The 23,834-nt window shown below is 38.0% G+C and overlaps 1 pseudogene; it reads left to right on the forward strand.

Annotated features, from left to right (window-relative positions):
* Nucleotides 1-8,561: 8,561 nt before the first annotated feature.
* On the forward strand, nt 8,562-18,675 carry LOC125833052 (uncharacterized; annotated as a pseudogene).
* The last annotated feature ends 5,159 nt before the right edge of the window (nt 18,676-23,834 follow it).

Raw genomic sequence — 23,834 nt, forward strand, 5'->3', positions numbered from 1 at the left:
AAGGTAGAACTACATTTGCAACTACAATTCTTTAAATTAAACCATAATTACTGATTGAAATCACTTCTAAACAGCCTTTAAACTAACAATTGGCAATACCCGTAAACTACATCAGCCCATAATCACATAATCACACCCCAATAATTGGGGTTTTAGCTAGACATCATAAAAATATAAAAATCGTTACCAAATTGAGTTTCCATCGACTGGGTAAGATTGATTTCATCTTTACAAAGGTCCAAATTGAAGAATCTCGAAGACCCATTTCCAATTTCTCAAAAGTGAAAAACTTCAACTCTTCAAACCTAAGGAAAACTTGTTTCAATACTCATAATTCAATACCTTGAAAGTATGATATACTTACTAATTGACTAAAAGCTCCTAAACTAAATGTTCAAAAACGTATTTATAGTCGCCAAAAATATGTTGCGAAGGGCCATTCGGCGCAGGAAGTTGGGCTAGCCGATCAACTCGGTAATCCGCCATTTGGTCAATTCCATCGCCTTTTTGCCTTGGCTTTCAGCATCCTCCAGGTCTGTAACTTTGGGCGATCTAACACTGCATCGCGGAACCACTCGGCGATCTGCCGACTGCTCTTTCTCTGGCCAACTTGATTTTCTCCTTCAGGGCTTGGCACACTGGAACTTTAGGTAGTCAAATGGCCACTGGGTGACTTGCCAAATGGACTTGGCAATCACCAAGCTCTCTTTTGTTACTTCTTTCAGCTCACTTTATTCCTTTTTGCAACTTAGTGTCCTTGCTTTGCTCTTTAATCCATAATCCTAAAAATCAAGGATTTTGCATCAGTTATTGGCACAAAATGAGCATTTGAGGACACTAAACCTATACAAATAAAACCCTAAATGAGTCCAAATCTTGGACTCATCAACATCCCCAACTTAATCTTTTGATTGTCCTCAAGTAGAACTTAAGTTCAGCAGTTCAAAAACGATGTCTCAAACAGTGCTACACAAGACTCAATCATGAATGCACACAACAAGACTCAACTTACTCATGCAAGGATCAATTCTACACTCAAAGATTCAAGTTGTGACCCACCACTATCAAAGATTCTCAATTTCACAATACTTGCTTCAAATGCAAGTTCAAGCTCAAGAAAAGTACTCAAATGCCCTCACAAAAAGATGATTCCATATTTACACAATTGTTCAACACTTTATAGTTCCAGAATCACAAACAACTCTCACACTCACAAAGATGAACACATTGCAGGACTTCACCCATAGGTTTGCCCTTATTTTCCAATCCACACTTGTTTCAGCTCACTCAAGATCAAAAAGGTCTTTCCAAGGCTTATAACAGGGTTGAGTGTAAAGGTATGGTCATTTAGGCTCAGTGGCTACTATCCTCATCAAATGTAGTATGAACAACACTTTCTTTATTTTTCTTCAACATTTTCACCCATGCTCAAAAGTCACCCCATTATTCCCTTCTCATGGAATCCCAGACACCCCATTTCTTTTGCACTTTCATAAATTTATTCCACAACTTTTTCATTCTTTTTTTTCTTTTCATTCTTTTTCTCTGTTTCTTCTTTTTTTTGTAGTGTGCATTGTTCATCACAAGAGACTCAGTTCGATAGTCGGCTAGTCACAACAAGATGCAAAAAGTTCACATATTGTCTATGCAGCTTCATTTGGCCTCATCGTAGCCGCACATCCATGTTTGTTCGATTAAGTGAACTATTCAAGTCATCGGTATTGATCATGACCGACACTCAAATTTTCACAAGAACAACAACAATTAAACAAAATCAAGTGGCAAATTTTTTTAAAAGGGACCAGAACCATTTGCAATTAAAACAAGGAGCAACAAGCTCATATATTCACAGCACAGTGCCAAAACACAATAGATAGCACAAAACCCAATATATACAAAAAATATCATCAACACAAGGGAAATACATCACCCCACCACAAACAACAAGTAATTTGTCCTCAAATGCAATACAAACACTAAAAATCAATAAAAGTGACAGATATGGAGGTAAAGAGAAGTCCTGTCTACGCAGCCGCTCCATCTATTGGGTCATCAATGCCCGGTGAATCACTCTGATTTTGGGCATCAGTGCCCGAAGTTACATTAACAATACCAGTTCCAGTATGGTCAGCTATGGGTGTGTCTACTAATGAGATCTATACAGCTGCATCTATCATGACCTCTTCAACCTACGTAAGGCCCTCATAAGAAGCCTCATCATCAACACCAAGTTGCTCTTCATCGGCCTCAGCCTCGGACTCAGCAGCAACCATCTCCTCAACTCGAACCTCATCTTCGGTGGTAGCCGGAGGCACATGTGGATCAACTCGCATATCAGGGATCTCTACTGTCCTAAAAATCATCGAAATGTCGGTGGACTTCAGCTGGTTCACATATCTTCTCAACTCAGCCATAACGGCCTTTAGAGCCATCACCTCCTCAGTGACCCCTTGACCTTGCTCATAACTATTATCCTTGCTGCAAGGGCATAAATAGTAGAACTCAGAGGTGTCACAACATCGGCAAGGGCCCTCTCGATCATGCAAGGAATGGTGGCCTTAAGTCTGGAGGCACGTCTATCAGCAGAATGGGCTAGCTACCCCATCCATAGTAATGCAACCTGGGTGAGTGGAGGTCGAGTAGCAGTAGTAGCAGTACTAGGTCCAGGAGGCAAAGAAGTAGTGAAGGAACTGGGAGTAACAAAAGAGATAGTACTAGATGTACCTGAAGGCCCAGGGGAATGAGTAGGCAATACTGCCTCTGCAGGTAGTGTCTGAACATCAACAACCTGGAATGTATCCACTGGGGCTGCCTTCTTCTTCTCGACCTCATCTTTCAAGTACTCCGCCTCAATCCTCCGGATGTCGGTAGAAGATGTGGGAATCACTTCCACATCCTTCTTCTCATCTAGAGGAACCCGAGCTTGTTTGCACAGCTTGGTATTCAACACCAAGAAAGGTAGAGATGTTTGGCGCTGCTTGGCCCTCATAAGCATCTTCTGTGCAATGATAATCGCAAAGTTCAACCTCGTCCCATCAATGATGCAACCAAGACAGGCTGTTTTGGCATGGTGGAGAATTGACTCGTTCTGGGATGGCATAATAGTACTGCTGATGAAGCCAAACCAGAATCTTGCTGCTATATTGAGATCCTTATTCGTAATGGGTGCTCCAACCTCGAGCCACTTAGGAGTACCATCTGATATCAGAGGAGCCAACCACTTCTTCATGTTTTCTAACGTATTTGTCGTGATCTTATATTGGCATTCATCCTCAATTCGTGTTGAAACCCTCAGGATTTCATTGATATCATCACTATCACATTTCACCTTTTTACCCTAACTACCACATAGTCAACCGACTTGAATTTGGCTGCCGGCTTCTTCCTTTGTGGCACCAGGGCTCCGTAAGCAGTGTAGAACTCTCGGACTCAATTTAGAACATAAGATTCTCGGGGTCGGGTGAACAACTGGAACTTGTGGGACCTTAAGCAGCTCATGATCTCCGAATACATGACTATGACGCTATCAGTAAACAACCGCTTCTCTTCTATTATGGTCCTCAGCCCCTCAGTCTTCAGTCTATTCAAAGACCGTGGAATAGGACCATGTACAGCTGGTGCAGGAACCAAAACCTGTGTTGGAACAGAAGGAGTAGTGGTGGCCTGGGGAGTCCTGATCTTTGATGGATCATTCACCCTCTTGGATCGCAGCTCCGCCCTCTGGGCTTCTAGTAGCTCATCAACCTTGGGCCCAGAATTGGTAGCCTGAGGATCTTGGTGCTCACCCCCACCCTCAGAAGTGGTGAGGTAAGTGGTATAGATCCTATCACTATCGGAGCTGGCCTCCGGTGACGCAAGAGAAGGTGTTTTTCCTTTCCTTTTTCCTTTCCCACTTGTGGTGGGATGTTTTGTAGCCTTAGTCTTGGATGCAGCTGCATCGTCGTTGATTTTGATTCCCTTGGCCCTCTTGTGGGGTGGCATGTCTCTACTAGCCACTTTTGGTTTAGCCATATCTGCAAACACATTATAGAAAGTAAGGAATAGTTCAAACAAAGTTGCAGAAAAATAGTTGCAGACGAACTTGCCGAACCGATCGGCGAGTCACCAAATCTTTTTGGTAAGCTAGATCAAGCTTGCCATAAGGATTGGCTAAAAAATTCTTAGAACAACTGGCATGTCGGCGATGGGAGGGGCCTTTCGGTGAATCGCCAACTGCATCCGCCGAGCAAGGATTAGCCCGCCGAAAATTACAGTGCATTTTAAGGGTTAGGGATGCAGAAAAGGCGATCAAGAAAGATTTTCAGTGAGTCTCCGAGTGCACTCGGTGAACTCAGGCTTCTGGCCGAAAGTTACAGTACCCAAACTTAACAATTGCTTGAAATTAAAGGCGATGCAGGGGGATTCAGCGAACTGTCGAGTGGTTCGGCGAGCTCGACCCAGCTCGCCAAACTGCCCAACGTGCTTACTTTCAACCCTGACTTCCAAAATCAACCCCGCAACCCCAGAAAATAGAATCAAATCACACACTAGCTCAATTAGACTTAGACCCATAAGACCCATGCCCCCCAGATACTCAAACTTCTCCCAGTTTGGCCAAATTTGGCCATTTGATGACTTTAGCCTTAAGAATGACATCAACCGCTCCATCATTGGGCAAAGTACGTCATTTAGCACAAATATAAGTTACTCAGACTTCACCCGACTAGACCCATTAACAACTTAGTACAACCCAATGATTTAGACCAATTTCTAAGCATAAATTTTAGGAAATCAACAATATTGGCATTTTAGGCACGACTACGAATTCAAAACAGGCAAAGAAGCAAACATTTATGATTCAGAGAGGCTCAGCACACATCACTATGATCTAAATAATTGCAAATGAGTAAAAATAGCTAAATATGAGTTTGGGGTTCGGAAAACCAACCTTCAATGATGAATAAATAAGTTAAAATTCTAGGCGGTAAAGATATCCAACTCCGACACACAACGACTAAGAAGTTGTAATAACATGAGAATATAGAAAAATATAGTACGGGTGTGAGTTTGGTAAGTTAAAAAGTGAGGAAATGTGAAAGAGTTTGAAAGTTTAAACCTTTGGCCTTTAAAACCATCTAGTTCTCACCCTTTTAACGACATTAGTCTTGCTCGCCGACCCACTCAGCGATCCGCCATGTGGGCATTTACCTCGCCGAGTTTTACTGGACCTCCAGTTAATGTGGGGGTCCAAACGGCGAACAAAGTCGTGATCACCGACTTGGCCGTCGATTCGCCAAGTAGTCTATGGGCTTGCCGAGTTTTACAGACTCCAACCTTAGAATTTCTTAAGTCCAACGACGGTCCAAGTCTGGATCGCCGACCTCTTCTGCGAGTCGCCGACTGGACATTTAGCTCGCCAATCACCACTTTTCAATCACATTCCACGTTTTCACCAACACAATCAACACATCATTATTTCAAAAGAAAAAATAAAGAAAATAAAACTTGGATTGCCTCCCAAGAAGCGCCTTAGTTAACATCATGGCACGATGCAAGTCCTCACTCAAACATCATTCTTGAGGTTGGCCATAGTGTAACTAGGCATCCCCCATGTTGTCTCGGGTTTAAATGAGACAAATAATGGCCCATTTGGGTCTCCAACTATTTGATAGAGACGGAATGAGAGGTAACCGTCTGGCTAAGGGTCGACACATCTTCCTTCATCTCTTTCAAAATTTTATCAGACCCCTCAACCTTGTTGAGAATACGAGACAGCATATCCTCAGACCGGCTACCCTCAGAATCCTTTCGCTTTTGACGCTCGTGGGGAGGAATGTACTTGTCCTTCTCCCCATCCCTTTCCTTCCAAGTGGGGTTACGATCCCTTTACTCTCTATAATGATCTCTCCAACCTTCATCCCTGTTCCAACCTTGGTTACCATCCTGCCTCAGGTAGTTTGCACAATAACCACCTCATTGGTTGGCTAGGAAATTCACCTCCTCATTGTGCAACGCTTCAAACTTGGCCTCTTCAGGGTTTACACACCTGACAACAACATCATTGACACTTCTAGCACCAGCTCCCATGACATTTGACAAAATGTCAAGTTGAGTCATGATCTTGGCCATGTTTTGGTCCCTCTCTTGGTCTTTGTCAAGTTGCTCCTTGGTCAATTTAAATGTGAGAGGGGAGACTTTATCTTCGCGAGTGTACAAAGCCCGATTAATTGTGGTCATACCATCTGAAAGTTAGGCTGCTATAATGTAAGGTTGTTGTATCAAACCTCCCAGAGAAAGTTGGCCAGCTTCACCCTTATTCACCGAATCAAGGCTTCGGTAAAAATATTGCAGCAAAATATTGTTGGGCAAACCATGAGTTGGGCATTGCAGCACCAACTTCTTGAATCGTAGCCAAGTCTCATGAATTGGCTAACCCTTCAAATGCTTGAAGCTTTGGATGTTGTCCCGAAGTGTCATCATCTTCGAAAGAGGGAAAAATCACACTTGAAATGCGATAACAAGCTCTTCCCACGAAGTGAATGATTCTCTTGGCAACCCAGCCAACCACTTACATGCTTCTCCCATTAAATAAAAGGGGAACAACCTCAACCGGACCGACTCTTGGGATATGTTCTTGAAGGAGAATGGCCCGCAAATATCAACAAAGTTTCTTATGTACTCATGGGGATTCTCATAATCCAACCCGCCAAACAACCCTTTCAATTTAAGAGCTGCAACATGGTACTTGTAATATGGAACATAGCGTTCCTTTCAGCTAGGGGCAAGCGAATGGCACCAATTCCACCCATTAGATTAGGGTCATTAACATTCAGCTCATTGACATCGTTGAGGTTGTCGATGTCATCTTGGTGGCCCACTTGGATACCATTGCTCGCATTGACACTCATTTCCTTTGTTTCAAATAACAACACACAAACCAAAACTAAAAATACGTAGATTCAACTATAACTAAAAAGAACAAAATTTAACTTAACCAAAGAATCTTAACCAACACCACCCCCTGAAAGTGGCGCCATTTTGATTTAACATTTTAAGGATACTTCATCTAATTCTAAGTGTCAACGATCGCTAGTCAGTATAGAACCCAACTAAATGAGTTGGGGTCAAATCCCACAAGGAGTGGTACGTGTTTAAGAATCAATAGGAAAGTATGAATATGATCAAGTCAGTCATAGAAATAGAAATTTATGAATAGACACATAATTCAAATAAGGGGGTGACACGAATGTCAAATAAAGGGATTTTGATTTTAGTTATCAACTACAACAACAACAAATAATATGGAATAACAATAATGAGAGGGGTTCTTGGGATATGATTCGATTATAGGCTAATGTGGACAAATGGGTAATTGCAACTGTTAGAAAATAGCTATAAATTAGTGAATAAGCTAGACTATAGAGGAGGTCAACTTTCCCTCGAACAATTTACCCCGAATCTAGTAGATTTCTCTCGAACATCGACAACCATGTAAAATAAGAACAACCTACGCTTTAGTCCATTCACTCTCTAGAGCTGAATGTATGGAAAAGGGTTAAGGATTCACTCTCTCAAGCTGAACCCATGAAAACCCAATACCCACAGACCATCAATCAATAATCTTGATTTTTGAAACCTCTCTCTCAAGCAAACCGAAAATACAAAGGTAGAACTGCATTTGCAACTACAATTCTTTAAATTAAACCACAATTACTAATTGAAATCACTTCTAAACAGCCTTTAAACTAACAATTAGTAATGCCCATAAACTACATCAGCCCATAATCATATAATCACACCTTAAGAATTAGAGTTTTAACTAGATATCATAAAAAGATAAAAATCGTTACCAAATTGAGTTTCCATCAACTGGGTAAGATTGATTTCGTATTTACGAAGGTCCAAATTGAGAATCTCAAAGACCCATTTCCAATTTCTGAAAAGTGAAAAACTTCAATTCTTCAAAGCTAAGGAAAACTTGTCTCAATACTCAGAATACAATATCTTGGAAGTATGATACTTACTAATTGACTAAAAGCTCCTAAACTAAATGTTCAAAAACGTATTTATAGTAGCCAAAAATATGTTGTGAAGGGCCATTTGGTGCAGTAAGTCGGGCTCACCGATCAACTCGGCAATCTGCCTTTTGGTCAATTCCATTGCCTTTTTGCCTTGGCCTTCAACATCCTCTATGTCTGTAACTTTGGGCGATCTAACAGTGCATCGCGAAACCACTCGGTGATCCGCCGACTGCTCCTTTCTCTCACCAACTTGATTTTCTCTTACAGGGCTTGGCACACTGGAACTTTAGGCAGTCAAATGGCCACTCAGCGACTTGCCAAATGGACTTGGAGATTACCAGGCTCTCTTTTCTTCCTTCTTTCAGCTCACTTTGTTCCTTTTTGCAAGTTAGTGTCCTTGCTTTGCTCCTTAATCAGTAATCCTAAAAATCAAGGATTTTGCATCAATTATTGGCACAAAATGAGCATTTGAGGACACTAAACCTATACAAATAAAGCCCTAAATGAGTACAAATCTTGGACTCATCAGGTGTCGCTAGAATCTAGTATGATCAGTGGAAAATGAATAGAGCTGAAGGTGCACCACTTGTGAGTTGGCCTTTGTTTGAAGAGGCATTATTGGGGCGTTTCTTTCCCCATGAATTGAGGGAAGCAAAGGTACTAGAATTCCTTACTCTTCAGCTGGAATCAATGACTGTTCATGAGTACAGTATGAAGTTCACACAACTTTCCCGCTATGCTCCGAAGATGGTTGCTGACATGAGGAGCAGGATGAGTTTATCCATTGCTAGGTTGTCTCGCCTGTCAAGGAAGGAAGGCAAGGCAGTTATGCTGATAGAGGATATGGACATAGAAAGGCTAATGATCCATGTGCAACAAGTCTAGTAGAATAAGTTGAGGGATAGAGAAGAGTTTAAGAATAAGAGCGCTAAGACGGTGGGAATGATTTTGAGCAACAAAAGAGTAATGTGAACTGGTCTTCCTTCCAACAAAAACAAAAGGGACCTACTTCATCATTTGCGAGTGCACCTGCACCAAGAAACAAAGGTGAGTTCTAGAATCAGAATTCACAGAATTTCAGAGCTAGACCTGCACATTATCAAGGTAGTATGGTAAAAGAGGGTACTAAGAATCTTTCATGTGCTAAGTATGGTGTGAGTTACGCAAGGGTGTATTATGAAGGCTTCACTGGTTGCTTCATGTGTGGTCAGAACGGTCATTTTATGAGAGAGTGTCCTACTAACAGGCAGGGTAATGGTAATAGGGGTAATAGAGCCCAATCTTCTTCACTTGCTCCACCAAACAGAGCTGCATCTGGAGGAGCTACTTCAGGGGCAGGCGGAAGAGCAAACTGTCTTTATGTTGTTACTAGTCGGCAAGAGCAAGAGGATTCGCCAGATGTTGTCACTGGTATGATCCAAGTCTTTAACATTGATGTTTATGCTTTGCTAGATCCAGGAGCAAGTCTATCTTGTGTGACTACTTATGTTGCGATAAATTTTGATGTTCTTCCTGAGCAACTTCTTGAGCCCTTCAGTGTTTCTATACCTATTAGTCGGTCCATTCTAGCTGATAGAGTCTGTCGTGATTGTACAATTTCCGTCAATAACAAGAGTACCATGGCTGACTTAGTTGAGTGAGTATGGTAGATTTTGATGTCATTTTAGGTATGGACTGGCTTCATGCCTATTATGCATCAATAGATTGTAGAACTCGAGTAGTCAAGTTCCAAATTCCCAGTAAACCAATTATAGAGTGGAAGAGTAGTTTAGTAGTGCCTAAGGGTCCTTTTATTTAGTACCTTAAAGCAAGAAAGTTAGTTTCCAAGGGGTGTGTCTATCACTTAGTCCGAGTTAATGACTCTTGTGTTGAGATACCTCTTATTCAGTCAGTTCCAGTAGTAAAAGAGTTTCCAAAAGTCTTCCCATATGATCTTCCCGAAGTCCCTCTGAGAGAGAAATAAACTTCGATATAGATATTCTTCCCAAGCAGAGTTAAAAAAGTTGAAAGAGCAGTTGAAAGATTTCCTAGAGAAAGGTTTTATTCGATCAAGGGTCTCACCTTGGGGCGCTCCGGTCTTATTTGTAAGAAAGAAAGATGGTTCCCTTAGAATGTGTATAGATTACCGTTAGTTGAACAAGGTTACCATCAAGAATAAGTATCCCCTTCCGAGAATTAATGATCTCTTCGATCAACTTCAGGGTGCCTCGTGTTTTTATAAAATACACCTCAGATCAGGCTACCATCAGTTGAAAGTAAGGGAATGTGATATTCCAAAGACAACATTTAGTACCCGTTATGGTCATTATAAGTTTCTGGTCATGTCTTTCGGTTTAATTAATGCACCTACAACGTTCATGGACTTTATTAATAGAGTATTCAAGCCTTATTTAGATATGTTTGTTATCGTATTTATTGATGACATTCTAATCTATTCAAGAAATGAGGAAGATCATGCTAGTCATCTCAGAATTGTTCTCCAAACTTTAAAGAACAAGGAGTTATATGCTAAGTTTTCTAAATGTGGCTTGAGTATGTGGCATTCCTTGGACATATTGTTTCCAATGATGGAATTAGAATTGATACTTAGAAAATAGAGAAAGTGCAAAATTGGCCTAGACTCATATCTCCAACTGACAATATGATTTTCTCGGGATTGGCTGGTTATTATAGAAGGTTCGTCGAGGGATTTTCATATACTTCATCTACTTTGACTAAGTTGACTCAGAAAATAGTTAAGTTTCAATGGTCTGAAGCTTGTGAGAAAAGCCTTCAGGAATTGAAACAAGAGGTTGCCTACTACCCAGTATTGACCTTACCAGAGTGTATGCAAGGTTTTGTAGTATATTGTGATGCGTCCAGAGTTGGTTTGGGTTGTGTGTTAATGCACAATGACAAAGTTAGAGCTTATACCTCCAGACAGTTGAAAGATCATAAGAAGAATTACCCAACCCATTATCTAGAGTTAGTTGTCGTAGTATTTTCTTTGAAAATATGGTGTCACTATCTTAATGGTGTTCATGTGGATGTATTCACCGATCACAAGAGCCTTCAGTATGTGTTTAGTCAGAAAGAGCTTAATCTCAGACAGCGAAGGTGGTTAGAGTTACTCAAGGATTATGACATGTGTATTCTTTATCACCCAGGTAAGGCTAATGTTGTTGTTGATGCTTTGAGTAGATTATCTATGGGTAGTACCACCCATCTTGAGAAAAAGAAAGAGTTAGCAAAAGATGTGCATAGACTTGAACGATTAGGAGTCCGACTAAGGGATTCCACTGAAAAAGGAGTAATGGTGATGAATGAGGTTGAATTATCATTAGTGTCAGAAGTGAAAGAGAAACAAGACCAAGATCCTATTTTGCTTGAATTGAAGGCAAATGTTCATAAGCAAAAAGTAATGGATTTTGAACAAGGGGGAGATGGGGTATTGAGGTGTCAAGGTAGATTGTGTGTACCAAAGGTGGATGAACTCCAAGAGAGGATCATGGAGAAAGCTCATAGCTATAAATATTCTATCCATCCAGGTTCCACAAAAATGTATTGTGATTTGAGAGAGGTTTATTGGTGGACTAGTATGAAGAAGGGCATTACAAAATTTGTTGCTAAGTGTATGAATTGCCAACAAGTTAAAGTAGAGCACCAGAGGACCGGTGGTATGGCTCAAAATATAGAACTTTCGGAATGGAAGTGGGAGATGATGAATATGGATTTCATCACAGGTTTACCAAGGTCTCGCAGGCAACATGATTCTATTTGGGTGATTGTTGATAGAATGAATAAATCAGCCCACTTTTTACCGGTAAAGACTACCCATTCAGCAGAAGATTATGCTAAGTTATATATTCAAGAGGTAGTCAGACTTCATGGGGTTCCGATATCGATTATTTCAGATAGAGAAGCACAATTTACTGCACAGTTTTGGAAGTCATTCCATAAAGGCTTGGGTTCAAAGGTGAACTTGAGTACCATTTTTCATCCTCAGACCGATGGTCAAGCAATGCTCACCATTAAGACTTTAGAATATATGTTGAGGGCGTGTGTAATCGATTTCAAAGGTAATTGGGATAATCACCTACCTCTCATTGAGTTTGCTTACAACAATAGTTACCATTCCAGCATCCAGATGGCTGCTTATGAAGCTCTTTATGGGAGAAGATGCAAATCTCATATTGGATGGTTTGAGGTTGGTGAAGCTGGGTTAATAGGACCAGAATTAGTCCATCAAGCCATGTTGAAAGTTAAAGTTATTCAAGAGAGGTTGAAAACAACGCAGAGTCGCCAGAAATCCTATACAGATGTTAGGAGAAGGGACTTAGAGTTTGAAGTAGATGATTGGGTTTACTTGAAAGTTTTAGCCATGAAGGGTGTTATGAGATTTGGTAAGAAGGGAAAACTTACTCCCTGATATATTGGTCCTTACAGAATATCCAAGAGGATTGGCAACGTAGCTTATGAGTTAGAGCTATCACAAGAGTTAGCAGCGGTTCATCCGGTATTCCACATCTCTATGTTGAAAAAGTGTATGGGCGTTTGATGAGTCCACAAATTGGACTCATTTAGGGCTTTGTTTTAATGGAAATAGTGTCCTTGAATGCTTGTTTTACCCCAATACCTGATTAAAATGCTGAAGATTCAGGTATTTGATATTTTAGTGGAAGCATGGATACTTAGGTACAAAACGGAGCAAATAGGGCCGAAAAGAACAAGAAATGGAATCCTACGAATCACTGAGTTTAACTTGGTGAGTCACTGACATGACATAATCCGCCCTTCGTTCCAGTACACGAAGCCTTGAAGGAAGTAGATCAAAAGGCGAGGAAAGGAGTAGTTGGCGGGTGGTCGATCAGTTCCGCGAAGCAGTACTGTACCGCCCAATGATCCAGAATGCAAGGTTGCTAAAGGCAAGATACTGAAGGCGATGAGCTGACCAAAGGGCGAATCACCGAGTTCATCGGCGATCTCGACTAATGTCGTCGAACAATCCTACGCAACACATTCTGTGAAAACTATAAATACTATTTAGAGTTGTAGTCTTAGGAGAGATTGGAGTGTGGAACAATTATTATTATTATTTTCACTTTAGAACATATTCTAGCTAATATTTTCTCTCAAGTTTGGAGAGGGTTTTGTGGAGACTTGAAGAAAGGTGTTCTTTTTCCCCAAGTTGGAAGTGGTCTTCTCTATTCACTTCCCTTTGCTTAATTCAAGGTTTAATTTCTTATACCCAGTTGATTTCATTATCATGTTAGGTATAATTTTTTTATTTCTTGATGTGTGGCTAAAAATCCCCATTCTTAGGGTGTGATTTAGCAAATATGGGTTGATATTCTTGTTGGGTCTTCATTGCTGATAGGTTAGATGTATGTTAATGGCGATTTCACCTAGTGGTTTTAGTTTAATCTAAAGGGTTTGTAGTTGCAAATACAAAGACACCTATATGTTTTCGGCTTGCCCGAGAGGGAGGTCGCGAAACCAAAACCACTAGACTAATGGCCTAAGGAGTGGGTCGACATGAGTTTCATCCCGAAAGGGTGAGCCCTAATCCCATATCCTAACACTCAGCTCGAGAGAGTGAGTGGGGTAAGGCGTAGGCTGGTCTTCATGCGGCAAATGGGTGTCCTAGAGGAACGCATTTGAAACGGGGTAAGTTGCCTGAGAGGGAACTTATTTCCATTTAAAGCTTAGCCTAGTAACTATTATCTTGCAAATTTCCTATTGAAAGCATGTACCCAGTAATTTATCTCAACTTGTATTGCGGTCACATCCCAAAAACCTTTCCCCATACTTGATTTTTTTGTTTATTTTGTTGTTTTAGCACTTGTTACTAAACCCCCATTTGACAGTTGACACTTTCATTTCATCCCCTTTAATTTACAATGTCTTTTATCGCAAACATTTTTAACTACGACTAACTTGAATGAAATTCTAATTGGTTATTAATTCTCAAAAACCACTCCCTTGGGACATGACCCCAACCCTCGATTGGGTTAATATATTATCGACGATCGTAGACACTCATATCATAGGATAGTGTCGTTGGTCATGATAAGCATCAGCGTTCCTTCACTTATCATACCTACTGAAGATATTGGTATCAAGGATAGCTTATCACATGAGGAGATTCCGGTTCATATTCTAGATCGTCAAGTTCGCAAGTTGAGGACTAAAGAAGTAACATCAGTCAAAGTTCTTTGGAGAAATCAGTTTATTGGGGAAGCTACTTGGAAAGCTGAGGAGGATATGAAGAAGAGATATCCACATCTCTTTGAGCCCAGAAAAATTCCAGATCAATGTACTAATTCTCTTATTAGTACTCTTTAATTGATATACTGATTATGTTAGATTTACCTGTTAGGTGTTTGAGCTGATTGTTAGAAATTACACACTTAGCTTACTAAGATTATTCTCATTCGAGGATGAATGTTCCCGAGGGGGAGATATTGTAACACCCCACTTTTTGAAAGAACTATAATTAGAAAGAAACCATTTTTTGAAATAATCAAATTTGGAAAGTTTGACAAAGTTAAGTTAAGTATTAGTTTTGGGTCAACTTCAAACAACCATAAATCCTAGCTCAAGATGATTTCGTGTGCTACAAGATACCGTAAGAAAGATCTTTGAATTATCTTTCCAACGCCACTGAGTTTGCTTAGTTTCGAGTTTGTACGAAAGGAGATATGCTCATTTGAAGTCGGGTTGACTAGATAAGAAGAGTCAAAACCTAATTTTAGAAGGGTATCATGGTCTTTTCACTACCCAATTAACTAAATTCATTTTTGGTAATTAAGTTGGGGTCTAAACTGATTGGATTCAGTTTACGCTTCATCAAAATAAGTTACGATTTTGAGAGAAGAAAAAAGAAGAGGAGAAGGGGAAAGGAATCATCATGTTCTTGAAGCTAAGCTTGTGAATTTTGTCAAGGGTTGATCCCTACATCAAGAGTTTATATTATCTTTGCATACATACATAGTTGCTATTGTATTTCTAAATACAGAGAGTTGTTATCCATATTTTAAAAGCTTTTCTTTATTGTGCATTTATATTATTGCTTTATATTGAAATGAGTTAAGTTGAGTTGAAATGAGCCCATGTATGTTCTTTCAGTTCCTTTCAAGCTTATGTCTTGTTTTAGAATTTTCCTCGCATGCTCGTGCATTCAATTTACTGATGCTATTTGGCATGCATCATTGATTCTAGTTGAGCATTCAGAGTCATTTGGTGAGATTTCTTGCTTTCTGAAGGATCCCCTTTTTATCATGTTTTCATTATTTCAGTTGTTAGGATGATCGGGGTCTTGTCCCGACATCCCTTTCAGTATTTAGAGGCTTCATAGACAGTTAGTTATTAGTTAAGTTGTCTTGTTATTTCAGTTGTTTTGAATATGAGACTTGAGTTGCCATTTTGGCCAGTTAAATGTTGATCTTTAAAACATTCTAAGTTGTTTGTTGAGACATTTTAGTTTGATTGTATTTCAATACTTTCTCCTATCATGAATAAGTCTTCCGCTAAGAGTTAAGCCAGACCAAGGGTTCGCTTGGAGCTAGCAATGAATCACGAGTGCCAATCCCGCCCAGGGTGTAGGCTCGGGGTGTGACATGTGATTAAGTTCTCAAAATGTAAATCTAAATATTCTTTTTTTCTTATTTTAAACTAGAATATGGATGAGAATCTCAAAGTTGATGGTGATGTGGATCCAGTATTAATGGAAGTTCCTCTAAGTTTTCTTACACTTGATAAATCAAAAGCTGATGTTTCAGAGGTAAGCTTTTGAAAAGTTTCTTTCATTATAAAGTGTTTAGCTTAATTTACTTTAAGACATGAACTAAAATTATACTACCCTCCCCCCCCCATCAAATTTATGTGATGTAATTTTAATAGACATGGAGTAAGAGTAAGCCTTTGTGATTTTTTTTTTTCAAATAAGTGGAACCCAACAATAGTAAAATATTGATAGTTTCATAAAATATTTGTCAAATAATTAAAAAATAAATCATGATTTTGGGACCGACTAAAAAGGAAACTATGTCACATTAATTAGAATACAAGGAGTGTATAAATAATAGAATTAATAAATATATCATTTTTAAATATTATCTTATAATTCTAAATTCTATACTCCAATTGTGCCCTTTTTTAGTTAGGTCCTACATACATCTAAAAATGATAGGTCTTTCAAGATAACTTTCGTCTATATGATAACACAAATAAATATTTTTGTTTCACGTCTAAACCACACATGACTTAGAAAACTAGGATGATGTCATCTCAGTATAAAATATATGTAACGTAATGAAAAAACTCAAACCTCTACCCTTGATTAATAGACATAAAATATACATTGTGATTTTGATTAAAATTTAACAAACACTGAAATTAGCGTAGAGAACATGACTTAACATCATTACTCACTTTAAACTAAGTTATAAGTAAATATATTAAAAGATTAATTTAATTTATTTACCATTAAAATATATTTTTTTATACAGGAATATGAAGTAAAATTTTCTTTTTATGTGAAGATACGAGAAGCGTTGCAAAGAAAATCATTGTTCTTGTTATTGAAAGCATAAGAAAACCATCTATTTCTTAATATTTTTGGATATTCTAGGAATTTTGTCATGTTTTTAAAATATTAACTTACATGTACATAAAATAGTAGCAAATTGGCAATTTTCATCATTATTTTCTTTAAATAATGTCTTTTCATTATTTTCTCCAATTACTTCAAACAATTTTTAATTTTACAAAACATATATCTAAGTGTTTCATATTTTTCTACTACAATATGGATAAGAAGCACAAAATTGATCGTGGAGATGCAATGGTGGTTCCCATATCTTCTATTCCACCTCAAGCTGGTGTTTCATTGGTAAGTTTTGAAAAATTCCTCCATTATTCAACCTACTTATTATAAGGTGTTTAGTTATTTTCCTATTTAGATATGTATAAAAATATTTTTATGTATTTAGAAATTACTTTTTCAATGTTAGTTATCTTATGGAATAAAAGCGTATGGATGAATAGTGATGGTTGTTGTGATCTGTAGTGATGGTTGTTATGAATGAAAATTGAGGATGGCATGTTGACTATTGATGGTGTTGTGGATAGTAGGTATTGCTAATGGTGATAGTAGAAGTTTATAACAGTAGTTTTGTGGTAGTTCATATTTGGATGATAAATAAGGGGGTGTTTGGATGAGTTTTTTTTAAAGAGACTTATAAGTCAAAAGCTAAAAGTTGGGGACAACACCCATCTTTTGATTTTTGGCTTTTTTGGTACTTTTTCAACCTTAAAAAAAGTGTTTTCCCAAACATTTCCAAAACTAAAAAATATCTTAAAAACCAAAAGTCACAAAAAAAAATAAGTCAATTCAAACATCCACTAATAGCTAATGGTTGCGGTAAATAATTATGGTAGACAATATATAGTGGTGACGAATGATGGTCATTGTCGATACTGCTTGATGATATTTGTGGTAATGATGATTGGTATCAATAATAATTGTAAATAGTAGCTAGCTAGTGTTAGTGTTAGTGTTGGCTGATTGTATTGATTCATAGTGATGGTGATTGAGAATAAAATCGGCACATTAACAACTTAGTGCTACTTGATATAATTGAATGCATTATATTTTGTACTAAGTTATTTCCAATATCTTGTGTACCACTTAATGTACAAATTATTGATGCTCCCAGCTCCACTAGGTAATTAACATTTCGAAATAAATTTTGGATATATTTGAATTCATAAAATATAACTTGTTTTGGTTGCATAATGAGAAGATTAAGAATAAGGTTATAGAGATGATACCAGAAAATATGCATTACCTGCATACACATACATTTAAACAGAGAAGGCAAAACTGGATCATCAAGAATAGTTCTCATCGAGATGGGTCAACAATTGATTACGTAAGTCTTTTCATCTAAATAATAGAAATCTTATTTTTGCCAATATTAATACCAAGCTATACTTTGATTGATGAATTATGTACTTCACATTTAATAAGTGTTGGCAAATAGGTCTACCATCATTTGGAGACAAAAGAAAAGTTTCGATCTATGATAGAGGTTTATAAGTTTCTTATATATGGAGAAATTCCTGAAAAAAATAAAAAAAATAAAGTGAAAAGGGAGAAACATTGCAGTTTAGCTCTAGCTCAAGAAAGTTAGATTAGAATAATAATGAAATTGGCTATATTTATGCATGGTCACTAAAACGGTTTAATTTTCAGGTAACACAAATACGTAAAACATGTATGCGCGGTAACAAATTGATCAAACACTATGTGGTAGGAACATGTGAATCTTGCAATGGAGTTTACATAAAAGATCACAGTGGAGTTAATTATTTATCCGAACGTGACATCCCTTCAAACATAGGTAAACAAAGTTAAGAAAATCAAAATAAAACAATTAGTTCCTTCATATATTGGTGTTATTATTGCTGTTTTCATATTTATTATCATAACTGTCTGGTTGATTCTTATAATTTTGTACATTTTTTGTGGCCAGTAAAAAAAAGAAAAAGAGAAAATGAAGATTTGTTTGGGCATCAACAGGTCAACTTGGGAAGTGATGCATTAAGTGCACAAGTGAACTCGGGAGATGTTGCAATAAGTTCTCCTGTGAAATCCTTTGTTTACCTTTAGGATTTTGAGCTCTTAACCTAGGGAACCTGAATGTCGGTGAATATTACTATCTTTCATTATTTAAGAAAAATATGGAATTCTGACTCTTTATCATTTATAGCACTAAAGATTTTGTTTAATGTAAAACTTATAGTACTGCTTTTGTCCCAATACTATTGTTGATATAAATAATTCAAAATATAATTAAATTGGGTCGAACAAATCTAATATTATATATATATATATATATATATATATATATATATTCTAAAAGTACGAAGGTAAATATATGCCAAGAAGAATATATTTATTAAGAGTTCTATGATAAGTCTATTGAAGAAGAATAATTTTTTTCCATATTTAGGTAATTCTTTCTTGGAGAAAAAAGTTTTTTTCTAGGTAAGATTATTTTCCATACTAACTCATATATAGGTCAATTGACCAAACCATTTTTATATATTATGAGTATTATTATAATTTATCTTTGTTATCGCCGTTCAAAGTTTCTTTGCTAATTTTGGCTTAATAACTTGGTGTTTTGATCCAATCAACATGTTCAGATTTTCAGTTCAATCATATTCTCTAATAGTACATCATGTGATTGGACTCATTAGATCAAGTTGTTCATGTAAACGTTGTTATCCTTCTTTTTTAGATTCAAAATAGATGAACAAGAGTGTGCTAAAAAGAAGAGAAGGTAAAAAAGAGACCATTGTGTAGCTCTAACCAAATTTGCTTTACATTATTAATTTATTGATAAATTTACAGTGGTATGTTATGCAATATGTGAAAAAATATAATTCGTTTCTCATCTATGATATAATTGTAATGATCCTTCAGTCATTTTTGTATTATTGCCTTTGTTTCTTCATTTATAGTGTTCCTATAGCGACCCTAAGTTATTTACGATTTGTTCAGACTGACAGTTCACCCGCTCCGTCATTTGTTTAGATTATGTCCATGTTTATGTGTTTTGGAGCTTTCAAAACTTGAACGGTTGACTTTTCTCAAAATATCTCGAAGACAGCCTCAGAAAGCATTTCTGATTTTTTTGTCAACTCCGAAACATTGAGTTTAATTTAGAAGGACCCCTGGTGCAGATTTGAGGCTTCTGAGCTCATCCTGAGGCCTATTGTGGAGTATGACTCAAAACAGAGGTTGGGTGTGGGACCCATTTTTAATCGAGAGTACCTCAATTCGAAGTTTCGACATCGCTTTTGAGTCTGAAATGCCGAATTTGGTGGGGTAGCATATCTCATTCGCACACACAGCGTTGAAACCTCATTTGGATATTTGAACACTTGATGTTCTACCTGATGAGCAACATTTGGTGCAGGTGACCTTCCTCATCACCGTCAAGATGAATCCTCCGTGAGCACAGAAGGGTACTATACTTGGCCATCATAGTTGCAATTGTGATGAGTAGTTGACCGGGGTTGACCGTGTATAGTCTTTGCAGTCACGAGCATTGACCTCTACAATTTTGTAGGTCATTTAACCTACGATACATGATCGCGACCTTAGACCCCGCGTTCATGATGAGTAAGTGCATTTGTTCCTTTAAATAAACACTAGAAGCAAACCAGCTCCATTCCTCAACTTCAAATTACGATTTTGGGAGCTTCACAACTCCAAATTGGGTGATTATTGTTGGTAATTGGATGGGATGTCCCAAGCTTTGTGTTCAACTATTCGGTGACTTCTGGGGAGACTCATGTGCAGGTAACTTTCACCTCGAAGGATCTAACTTATTGGTTTAATGGTGAATTCTTAGTGTTTTGCTTACATGTGGTTGTTTGCTTTTTTCCGAGCCTTGAATTGTGTCTCATTTTGGGACACAAGTTCAGTAAGCTAAATTAGACATTTTTGATAGAGTCAATGAAGGGATTCTCGGGCGGGTCCGAAATTCTCATTTTTGACTTGACTTTTGGTCCATCTCTAATTGTTGTGATTTTTGTGAACAAGGCAATATGCCTTCACAACATGGCATCAGCCTTGCCAATGCGGAGATTAAAATCAATGGCCTCCACGAAGTTGGCCTAAGGAATGTGAATGTGAAGCAGAACACGTGTTGCACCAGTTTGTTCAACATTAGCTGATGCAGCAATGCTCAAAATCCCTAACAGGATGCTCGAGATTAATTTGGAACCCCATGCATGCAAATGAAATACACTATCCTACAAAATTCAACATTTTGTACTCATTAAAGATGTCAAAACTTCCAAGTTATGTCTTCTCGATGAAAGTAGATCCCACACCCAAACTCCATTTTAATTCTAATTCTACAAGAGGTCTCGAGATGAGCTCGAAAGCATCAGGATATGCACCAAAGGTCCTTCTAGACCAAAACCAACATTCCGGAGCTAACAAAACTGTCCGAGTTCTATTCTTAGATGGTCTACGAAAAGTTTTTATCAAAATCAACCATTCAAATTTAGAAGCTCCAAAATATGGAAACTTGCACAAAATACAAATAAATAACAAGGTGATCAACTATCCGTTCCATCAAGTCATAAATGACTTGGGGTCACTACATAATAGCTCTAAATGTTGAAAATATTGAAAACCATAAAAAATGAATTGAAGGGTAATTATAGATGTAGATTCATGTGATACAACATAGAATACTTGACCACATATTATGTATATATAATGAGTTATTCATTCACCTTTTATAGGTTAATAATTTGAATGTTATAACCATTATAAATTATTTTTCGCATGAACTTAGACCCAAATTGTAGCACCTCAATATTTGGCAAGTGGAGTTGGAAAAGAAACTCTAAAATTTGGCTACTCATGTAGTTCTCGTGAGTCAACCTATAGACCGTACAAGGTCCTAGGGTCCATAGGGAGGCATTCATGGATGATTAATTGAGAATTTTGTGGGGCAGAAATCTTAATGTTCGCCATCTTAGACAAAAAAAATTGAAAAATGACACTGTCAACTTTGGCATAAAGGGACCGATTAGGAGATTCGCTGAATGACATTAGGAAAAATATATCAAGTCTGCCGAGTAGAACATCAGGTTTGGTATTTGTAAAGGAATCATTAGTGAGCTTAAGCTCCTTCGAAAATTCATCGAAGATGTTTGGCAGCATTAGTTTCAGACTGTGAATGTGCCTGGCAAAGAAAGGCCAAGAATCTCTTCTTTTTTAAAAGGCCCACCTTTGATCTTTTTGGTACTTTTCACTTCCTAATCTCTTAACTCTTAGCCTGAATAATAATTTCTACACTTTTAGCTTTGATTTACTTAGGTGGAGTGCTTGAGTGTTCGTGATTCTTGATCCAAACCCTTCCTCCCTCTTTATTATTGATCTATACCTGTCTGAAGTTGGTTCTCAAAGTTATTTTTAGTATTTTTGCTTAAATTTGAAGCATATTAATTGGGTTAGTTGTTATTGTTGATATTTTGTTGTGTGATTCATGTGGGTCGATTAATTTTAGTCGATTGCATAGTTCCAATGAACTAGGATAATTGATTTTTTGCCATAAATTACTTTAATTGAATATGAAGGTTAAAATTTGAAATTTGAATGTTAAATGGAATGGATTTTGTGTGACAGTTGTTTGGGTGGAGTCTGAGTAGCCTAGTGTTGTCTATTTTGCTTGTATTTTCCAAATGATTGATTGGGTGACGTCTTTCTTAGGACAAAATTGTCAATGTATTAATGCTTTGTTAGAATTTGGGGAAAATCTGAGTATGTAGGGGTAAATTCACATATGGTTAGCTTGTTAAACTACTTTGGGTGTTGTGAAGTGTTACATTTTGCTATGAAATTTTGAAAAATTGATGTTGGGCTGAAATTACCTGTTTGGCGAGCTTGTCTTAGCTTACCAAGGAAATAAGGTGAATCGCTGGGTGACCCAATGGCCTTTTATTTTCAAATTCGTGACCTAGGTACTGTTACATTTGGCGGGCTTTTCTTAGCTCGCCAAACTATCTCGGTGGATTGCTGAATTGGAACTGACATCGCCCTTTCAACCATACCCTTATCTGTTTTGTACTTTCATATTAAGCGGGCTTGCCTTAGTTCACTAAAACCAACTCGGCGTATCATCGAGTGTGAGATGACATCACCCTTTATGCCTGAGTCAAATTTTGTTTGGTCCTGTCAATTTCGGCGAGGTCGCTTAAGTTCGCCTAACCTGTTAGAAAAATCGCCTTTCTATTCGGCAAACCTTATGACATTGTTCTAATTGTGATTTTTGTGGACTTCTTTCAACTATTCTTCACGCGATCTTTGTTCTGACATGTTTTACTTTACATGAAATGGCCAAAGGTAAAAGGGTTATATTATCTGAATTCGACTCCAACTTCATTCCTACTCTACCTCCTCTAAAATGGCATAGGGGTAGTAATAAATAAGCCCTCTAAGTAGAAGCATGCCACTCCGCGTGTTTTTATGCATGTGAGTGAACCACAAAAGTAGGTTGTTGAGAGTAAAAGGAGCGCAATCCGCTCGAAGATACCTCAAGACCCAACCACAAATGCAAGCATGTGCTTCTGGGTTCTCTTGGCAATAGCTCCAAGGGCCATCAAAAGGCTCAAAGTAGCAGGGGAGCATATGATACTTGAAGAGAGGTGGTTGCCAATGGATAGATTCATAAGTAACTACCCAACATTATGGGACACGATTAGATTTCATGGGTTTGAGCCATTCACTAGAGCTCAACCCCCATATGTCCTGACATAGGTTCATGATTTTTATGCTTCCTATGCAAAGGCGTTGTCCAAGAAGATGAAGGTCATTGATTAGAGACCCTTGGAAGAGGTCAAAGTTTGAGGTAACATTCCTCAGTTCCATTGTGTAGCTATAAATGATGTTTTAGGAACAAAAGGCAACACGGCTGAAATATACAAGTTACATATGAAGCACAACTTGGATGTCTTGAAGGGATGGTTGGTACCTCTGCTATCCGATATTACTCCACCATGGATGGCACACAAAGTGATATAAAAATAGCTGCTTGGTTTTGGTTTGGGTTTATCACTAGCAATCTAATGATGTTCCAGAATGAGTTGATCCTCTGGATCCCGAAGGCTGTCTCACTGGGGACCATCATTGATCCGGAGGAGATTCATATTGGTGTTGTTATTAAGGACTAGATGCTTATGAGAGTCAACTAGGACCAAGATTCCCTACATTTCCCTTTCTGATCAGGTTGCTGTATGAGGCTGCCAAAGTGTCATTTCGAG

Source organism: Solanum verrucosum, unplaced genomic scaffold, assembly GCF_900185275.1.
Source record: "Solanum verrucosum unplaced genomic scaffold, falcon-dt-bn FXZP01000202.1, whole genome shotgun sequence".
Lineage (NCBI taxonomy): Eukaryota > Viridiplantae > Streptophyta > Magnoliopsida > Solanales > Solanaceae > Solanum > Solanum verrucosum.